The 8,345-nt window shown below is 37.7% G+C and overlaps 1 pseudogene; it reads right to left on the bottom strand.

Moving 5' to 3' along the window:
• Window positions 1–498: 498 nt before the first annotated feature.
• LOC126725991 (DNA (cytosine-5)-methyltransferase DRM2-like) overlaps window positions 499–8,345 on the bottom strand; it is a 46,774-nt pseudogene continuing 38,927 nt past the window's right edge.

Genomic DNA, 8,345 nt, shown 5'->3' with positions numbered 1-8,345 from the left:
CGCCGAGTTGGCTCTCTACCCTAATTGGGTTAAAAAGAATCCAAGTTCATGTGATAAAATATTAGGTGGATCCTTGAATCCCTAATGTTTTCTCTCCTTTAATTTCTCTTAGATTTATTTTTCTATTTTCAATTGTTGTATCAATATTATCTTGCTCCATCTTTGGGTGGAAAAACAAACAAACAACTGTTTTTATTTACTACTTAATAATAGAGGTTTTTACGTTAGTGTCAATCATTCCCTGTGGATTGACCTCGTACTCACCGAGATATTATTACTTGTGAAAAATCTGCACTTGGGTTTGCATTATTTTAACCGCAATATGAAGCAAAAGGCCAGCAAGGATCCTATGTTGTTCATCAAAATATTCGAGAATATATCCCTAGATTGTTATGGTGACCATGAGGATCCAAGAAATTCAAATTAAATACAAGTACCAAGAAGAAAGGCCCCTTTACAAGAAATTCATTGATTTTTTTTTGTCATGTTACATTTAAACTAGTCTAGAATACAAAAGTAATCATAGAAGAGGGCAGATTCTTTACCCTCAAATCCATCTCGATGATGCCTATTGCTACCTGCAAGATTATTACATGGGCTCCCACCAACTATAGGATCAAATCCACCTAATGAGTTCATCAACTGCTCCAACCGGTCACCATTTAGTTGCTGCACTTCTGCATGGTCAATCAAATTCCTTTTATAGTTTATTTGCTCCAACCAACTCCTGACAATATTTTAATATATTTTTGAAATCTTAACCAGCACAACATTCTTCAAAGGGATACCAAGTCGATGTGGGGAAAGTTCTGCACCATTTATCCTAGAGAAAAGAGAAAGAAGATTGATACCTCCTAAGAACATGTCTTTCAAGACTGAGAGATGGTATGCTACTGTGTTAGCCTGGAATGAATTACAAACGATTTTATATTTCAATTCGAATTATTCCACCTTCCCTTATGTGATTCCTTGGAAATCCTAAAAGCATATCTACTTCATTAGGTTCAAATGGGGCAACATTATTCCACCCAACCTAGACCAAATTCCATTTTTGACATTCATCAAGTACATACCTTTGAACTCTTAGAGGTGGTTCACCATCTTGGTCTTCAAGTGCCTTTCGGATCCTTTCTGTCAATTTTGCACCACCAATACAAGTTTGTAAACAATTCAACTTTGTTCTCTCGTCCCATGAAGGCCACCATTTCCTTGTTAGGGGTAAAAGCAACCACATTGGTAGATCCATAATTTTAGTTATTTGGCTTCACCAAAAGCTACTTTATCTATTTTACCTTCTCACTTTACAAAACACCCAGCATTAGTGGTTTTATTTTAGCTTTCAACACAATAAAATAATATATCTACTATAGTAAACAACAATCACAACCACTACCATTGATTGACCACCACTTCACAAAGCCTACCACCACAGTCACCAAAATCAACCCACAACTACCTAAGAAAATCAACCCATAACCACAAAAATAAAACCCACGGCAACCCACACCCACAACATGACCCGAAACCGATGACCCACCATAGCCATGGCATGACCATGATGCCAATGACCCACCACACCCACACCCACACAACAAAAGAAGAGACCCTTATACAGCAAAGAAAAAATTGAGAAAAGAGAAAAAAATTGAGAAGAAAAAGAAAAGAATTTGAGTAAAAATTTTGAGATGATGGATAAATAGAGTTGGGCTTTGAAGATGAGTGAGGAGGATGATGAATCGGGTCGGCGATGGTGTGTGGATCGACGGTGGCTGATTGAATAAAGAGCTTCAGTGAGCTTCGGTGAGGATGATGGATGAACGAACTTGGGCTTCGAAGATGGGTGATGAGGATGATGAATCGGAGTAGGAGAAAGAAAGGCGAGAGTTTTTTATTTTATTTTATTGAGAGAGAGTGTGAGTGAAACGGGTGAAACGGAGGAAAAAAGAAAGAGAAAAACGAAAGAAAGAAATATTATTTTAATGAGAGGTGGGAATAAAAAATATTATTTGATTTTAGCTTTGAGCTACAGTGCACAACTATAGATGGTTGTGCACTATAGCTGAGTAGGTTAAATTTTTACCTATACCACCACCAATGTTGCACGCTTTTTGTAGTAAGGGATGATTGGCTCAAAGCCCGTTGCACAAATGTGGGCTCTTGTTTCCGAAATAAGAATCCTATATCATACTGCCACACAATTAGTGCTTCCCTACCTAAAAATGGAGGCAAAGTCTGCCAAAGGATGAAAATAGGGTGTTATATTTGCATTTGGATAAGAACAAAATAAAAAATGAGTTAAAATAAGGTGTATGTCTGGTGACATGCACACACAGGCCCATGTCTACATACACAAACACTATGTACACATACGTAGGTTGGAAACCGCATTCATAGAAACTTAAGAATAGATATGTGTACGCATGAATAAGCCCGCGTATGCATAATGACGAGCCGCATATGCATGAATACAAGCCACGTACGCAGGCTCAAATCCATGTACGCATAAACACAGACAGAGAATTGTTCTTCAATAGTTTCAAGCACGTTTTGATCAAAACTCATCCTAAACATGTTCCTACCCCTCCTAAGGTGTCAAGTTTTCATCTAAACCCATCCCATAGCAAAACCCAAGCATTTGCATGTCCAAAAATAGATTAAAACTGAAGATCAAAGAAGAACTGGAAAATGAGAAAAGTTTAAAAAACTTACCAATCTAGTCCTTGCGCCCTCTGAAAGATGATCTTGTGGCCTGTATGTCAATGGAGGGGACTCGTTTAGCCTTACCACTCCATTCCAATGCGTGAGGTTGAAGGCATCATTAGGGAGCACGTAGGAAGTTTTCTTGGACTTGGGTGCTATGGATGAGATGAGAGAGTTTGAGAAGATGAGAGAGTTTCAGATAAGAAATTTGAAAGAAGAATTAGATTGTGAGAAGAAGTGGGAGAGGAGTAAGGTTTTTGTAAAGAAAGAGGGAAGTGTGGAGTTAAAAAGGATATGAAGAGATGAGGAAGATGAAGATAATGAGCAGGAAAAAATAAACGGTTGGTGAATGTTGAAGAAAAATGAAGAGACGGGAAGGCATTTAATGGCTAAACTACATGTAGTTTATGCCCCCACTAAACTATGTGTAGTTTAGTTAAAAAAAAAAAAAAAAAATCATTTCTCCAAATATAAAATGGGGGTTTGGAATGGCTCCTAGATGATGTGAAATTCATTCCAAACCTCAGTCTTTAATGCAAAAAAATTGTCTTAAATAGTTTTTGAAACCTTAGCTGCATGTGTAGGTCTGTGTCTGCATACACATGCATTAGACCTGCATACGTAGGTCCTTGTTTGCGTATGCAGGCCGAGGGTTTCCTTGGCCTTTATTTTCCAAAAATATATTTATTCACTCACAAAAAAGTTATATTTTCCATTTTAACATTTCTCAAGTCAATTTGTAACCTGATCGGGCCTTAAAACAAACTTGGGCTTTAGAATTTTAGTATCATTCGGGAACAGGGGCCCGAGTCGTAAGGGGTACAAAATGCAATGTCTACAAATGCCCACTCTTTTGATTTGTGAGCTCCGCTAACGGAATCAAAAGAATAAAATATAAAACATTTTGTTTCCATGTACAACTCAGGCCCAACCCGCGCACACGGTACATAACACACATACCTGAGACAGGGTGCAACTCTAAAGAGTCACATAGGATTCATATGTCTAAATTCCCACCTTTGTTGCTTAAGAAACGAGCAATGACAGGCTCACTATCCCAGAACCTACTTTGCCAATTGCAAGGAAAAGACGAGTGACTCAGTATCCTAGAGTCACTTAAAAAAGAAAAACAAACAAGGCCAACAACCACAACCATCAACCAACCAACAAATAATGTGCTCTTACGAGCTTAAAAGGATACATCTCTATGGTGTCCATCTGGGGCTCTTGCCTTAAACTTCTCTTAGTGGCTTACGTCTCTGGCTAATACTTGTCTTCTCCATCTCTATCTCTATCTGTTCTGGTGAAGCTCTTGCCTCAGGGTGACCTTGGTCTCTGTCTCTATATCTATCTCTTCTATTGTGCCTGTATATCCAATTCCCGCAGGATATGTGCACAAATTTTGTATTCATCTCTTCTAACTTGTATAGGTTTGTGCTTGCATATTCAATTCTCATAGGATATGTGCACAAGTGGCCTTGGTGTTTCAACCCACGAGGGAGTCTTGGGTGAAGAATCCACTGGGGATGATGGAAGACTCATTGGGAATATGATTTACTGAGGAATATGCAGGTGACTCACGAGGGAGTCTTCTTGGTATGTAGTTCATTAGGGATGGTAAATTGCTAAGAAGTTTGGTGGTGATTGTGACCCACGAGGAAGTCCTTGATAGTGTGTGGTCCAGTGGGGAAGATTCTTCTTCTTCTTTATGGCTAACTGGGGAACTTGTGTTGATTCTACCCACGAGGGGGTTTTATAATCTCTATGGGGAAGTTTTTCTTCACAAATCAAGAGGGGTTGCCTTTATGCCTTGGACCCGCAGGGGAGTCCTTCCATGATATTGTACTTTACTAGGGATGTGGTCGATGATTTGAACTTATAGGGTAGTTTCCTTGGCAACTTCTGATCTGCTGAGCGATATTTTTGATGTTTTCAATCCATTGGGGATGCTCTGAGGGTTTTTGTGGCTTTTACCCAACTGAGGGTATTTCTAACATTTTTTATGCATTCTTGAATTTTCCTTTGCATTTCTTACCTTTCGGGAACCCACTAGGGATTCAACTATATAAAACCTTACATGGTATATTTCAAAGGCACACTAAAAATCCTAAGGGAAAACCTAAGATTCACTAGAAATAGTTTCTAGTGAATCAAAGAGGGAGTTTTTCACAAAACATTCTCAAGTCAATTTTATTTCATTGAGACCTTTTTTGGTCTTGATCTTTCGAGTTTAAGATTACTAATCACTTTTGTATTTGATCGTGAATAGATTAACTAAGGGGAACAGTCAAAATCAAGCTTGAAAAGTTTCTTGTTTGAGGTATCAAGTTCTAAAATTTTTCTTTTCATTTCTTCATTTTGATCACGTTTTTATCTGTTTTCTTGCTTTTATTTATGTGTTAATATGTTTGTGTAGTTTAGGTTTATATAGTTCTTATGTTTTAAAGCATGCTAGGTTGCTAGATTTGTTGTTTTAATGTTCTGTTCATTTTCTATGTTTCTAGGTTATGGTTTAGGGTGTGTCTGCATGTGCATGCTTCCTACATGTGTAGGCAAGCTCCAAGTATGCGTACGCATACAATTGACCTACGTACAAAGGCCTATGTATGTATACGCATACTCATGCCCAAAAACCCTAATCTAAGTTTTTTGCTTTTGTCTCTTCACTCCTTTTACATAATATGCCTCTGTTTTGACCTTCTTATATGTTTTTGAGACTCCGTTTCTCTGTTTTTTTACATGCTCGCCTTTAACGTGCAAGATTATGGTTTCTTTTATTTCTTGCTTTAATGCCATTAACATGCATTCACATGATCATGCATTGATGCCATAGGTGCTATGATGCAATAAGATACGTGAGGTAAATCATACACTCACATGAACATACATATGGGTTCACCCTGATGATGAGTATGAATATGCTTTGTTGAATGATATGCTTTAGATGTTTTGGTGATATCATATGTTTGTTTAAACTTTGATATGTCTAAGTTTCTGTCATATATACTTATTGCCTTGCCTATGATTGTTTGCTTGCTCAGATGAGATGAGATGAAAAGCATGATAGATGAATGCTAGGGTTTGGGGTGTGATGAGAAGCATGATAGATGTATGTTAGGTTTGGGATGAAATGCCATGTTGTATGCTTAGATGTATGCTAGTGTGTGTGTGTGTGTGTGTGTGCGAGTTTTAAAATGTAATATTAAACATGCCTTTACTAAGATTAAGATGTGGGTGCCTAACACCTTCTCAAAATTGTACCTAAACTCCGAACCCATACTCTGGTAGTAAGATTAGTCCTTCCATGTAAGGGCACTATATACATGGTTCCTAGACCATAAAACTAGGTGGCGACTCCTTCCCTTTTTCTCCATCTTGATCCACTTGGCCGAGGCATACTCCTCAAAGAGAAGCGGCATCGATTGCGCATTGCGTCCACACCTTAGTTGACATATGTCGAGCTCATCATTGGGGACGGGGACCAAAATTTATTAACGAGTACAAAATGAGGTGTCTACGGAGCCAAAGTTATTTTAACCCCATCTTTTTCAAAAGAATAAGTATTTTTGAAACAATCATGACTAGTCTTCCTATCATACTACCATGGTCTACCAAGTAATAAATGACATACATCCATGGGTATAACATCACAAATTATTGAATCATTATAATAATTCTTGCCAATAGAAAACTAAATTAAACACCTCTTATTTACTTTCACCTCATTGCCTTTGCGAAGCCACTGGAGTTTGCATGGTTAAGGATGATTTTCAGTTTCTAACTTCAACTTTTCCATCGTAGTTATTGTAACAACATTCTCATTTCCACCATCACTGATAACGTCATAAACTTTTCCATGATAAGTGCATTTTGTGTGGAATATATTATTCCAAAGCCATTCATCTTCTACATAGGCTACCTTGAGACTTCTTTGAACAACAACTGACTTTCCTTGGTTAGCATAGATCACCTCCTTATTGTAATCAATAGGTTCATGAGAAACTAGTGTTGACTCATCTTCATCTTCTATTTCCACATCTCCCTCCACAAGAGAAACTATCTTGCGATTTGGACAATTAGAAGTTATATGTCCAAGGCCTTGACATTTAAAACATGTACGGTCTGTACTAGAGGTGTTAGGACGATTAGAACCTGATGCAAATTAATTCTTTGGTGGTTGCTTGACAGTGGCTATCTTCAGTAGTGCAATGACCTTTGAAATGGAACCACACCCTCAATTAGAAACCCCCCTCTTAATTATAAGATCGAAAGCTACTGTCACGCCTTTCCTTTAGTTGCTTCTCCACTTTCATAGCAAGCTTGCAAACATCATTGTAAGTTCAACAGGGTTGTAGTTGGACCACATCATTGAGTTCAACACGTAACCCACCAAGATAGCGGGCTATCATTTGCTCCTCTGGTTTTACAATGTCACATCGAATCATAAGATGATCAAACTCTAATGTATACTTTTCCACAAAAAGCTCTTTTTGTTTGAAATTATAAAATCTCATAAAAGCATCTTGCTTGAAGTAGTCAGACAAGTAATTTTTTTTTCTTAAGTTCTCTTTTCATCTTTTCCCAAGTCACAATACAATCTCTTCCATCCTGTTGTCGTTGCCTCATGAGATGCTCCCACTAGATTATAGCATGTTTCCTCAGCTTCATAGCAACAATCTTGACTTTGTGATTTTCTGGAACATCTTTGAAATCAAAGATTCGCTCAATAGTAGTTAGCCAATTAATGAAATCATCAGGTTGTATTTTCCCTTCAAATTTTGGAATATCCACCTTTATATCATAACCTCGTAGTAAGTTTCTGTGATGATGAGGATGGGGTGGAGTGCTCCCATCGGAGGAATGACTAGGAGCATAGTGAAATGGATTCTCCTCTTCATCGTCACTAACAACTTCGAATTCTAAATTATGATGTCTAAGACCTCACCCTTCATTCTCGTAAAACTCCAAACGCTCTTGGAGTTGTTGAAGTTGTCTCCTTAAATCATCCATTTCAAAATCATGATGATCTCTCTCAGGTATCTCGCCATTATTCCCACGTCAATGATGTCAAGCCATTGAACCAAAGCTCTGATACCAATTAATACCGGATTCGTATGGGGTAACCCAAACTTAATCGATATGATAAATAAGGGAAGGCTGGATGAGCAAATTTTATATTTTCTGGTTAGATGGGATAGTAAAAATACTCAAGAACTAAAGTGATAGAGAAGCTCACCACTAAAGTAAACCTAAAGGGATACAGATAACGCCACTCAAAAGAATTTAACTAAGGATATAGAACTTAATTGGCTCACCACTCAATGGGATATAGATTAACAACATCCAAGAGACATAGAAACCGATACTCGCCACCCAAAGGAATCCACACAAGGGATAAGAGTTATTTAAGAGGCTTTGGGGGTACTTTGGGTATTTTTAAAGGTTTTGTTGGTATTTTTGTTTATTTTCTGGTTTCAGGGATATTTTGGTCATTTAGGAGGTTTTGAGGGTATTTTTAGTTGTTTTGTGGTTTTTTGCCCATTTTAGAGGTTTAAGGGGTTATTTTGGTATTTTAGAGGTTTCGTGAGTATTTTTGGGGTTCTTTTGCCCATTTTTGAGGTTTGGGAGTATTTTGGGTTACTTTA

The sequence above is a fragment of the Quercus robur genome, chromosome 5, assembly GCF_932294415.1.
Source record: "Quercus robur chromosome 5, dhQueRobu3.1, whole genome shotgun sequence".
NCBI lineage: Eukaryota > Viridiplantae > Streptophyta > Magnoliopsida > Fagales > Fagaceae > Quercus > Quercus robur.
Note: the sequence above shows the minus strand (reverse complement) of the source record. Positions and strands in the feature narration are given on the sequence as shown.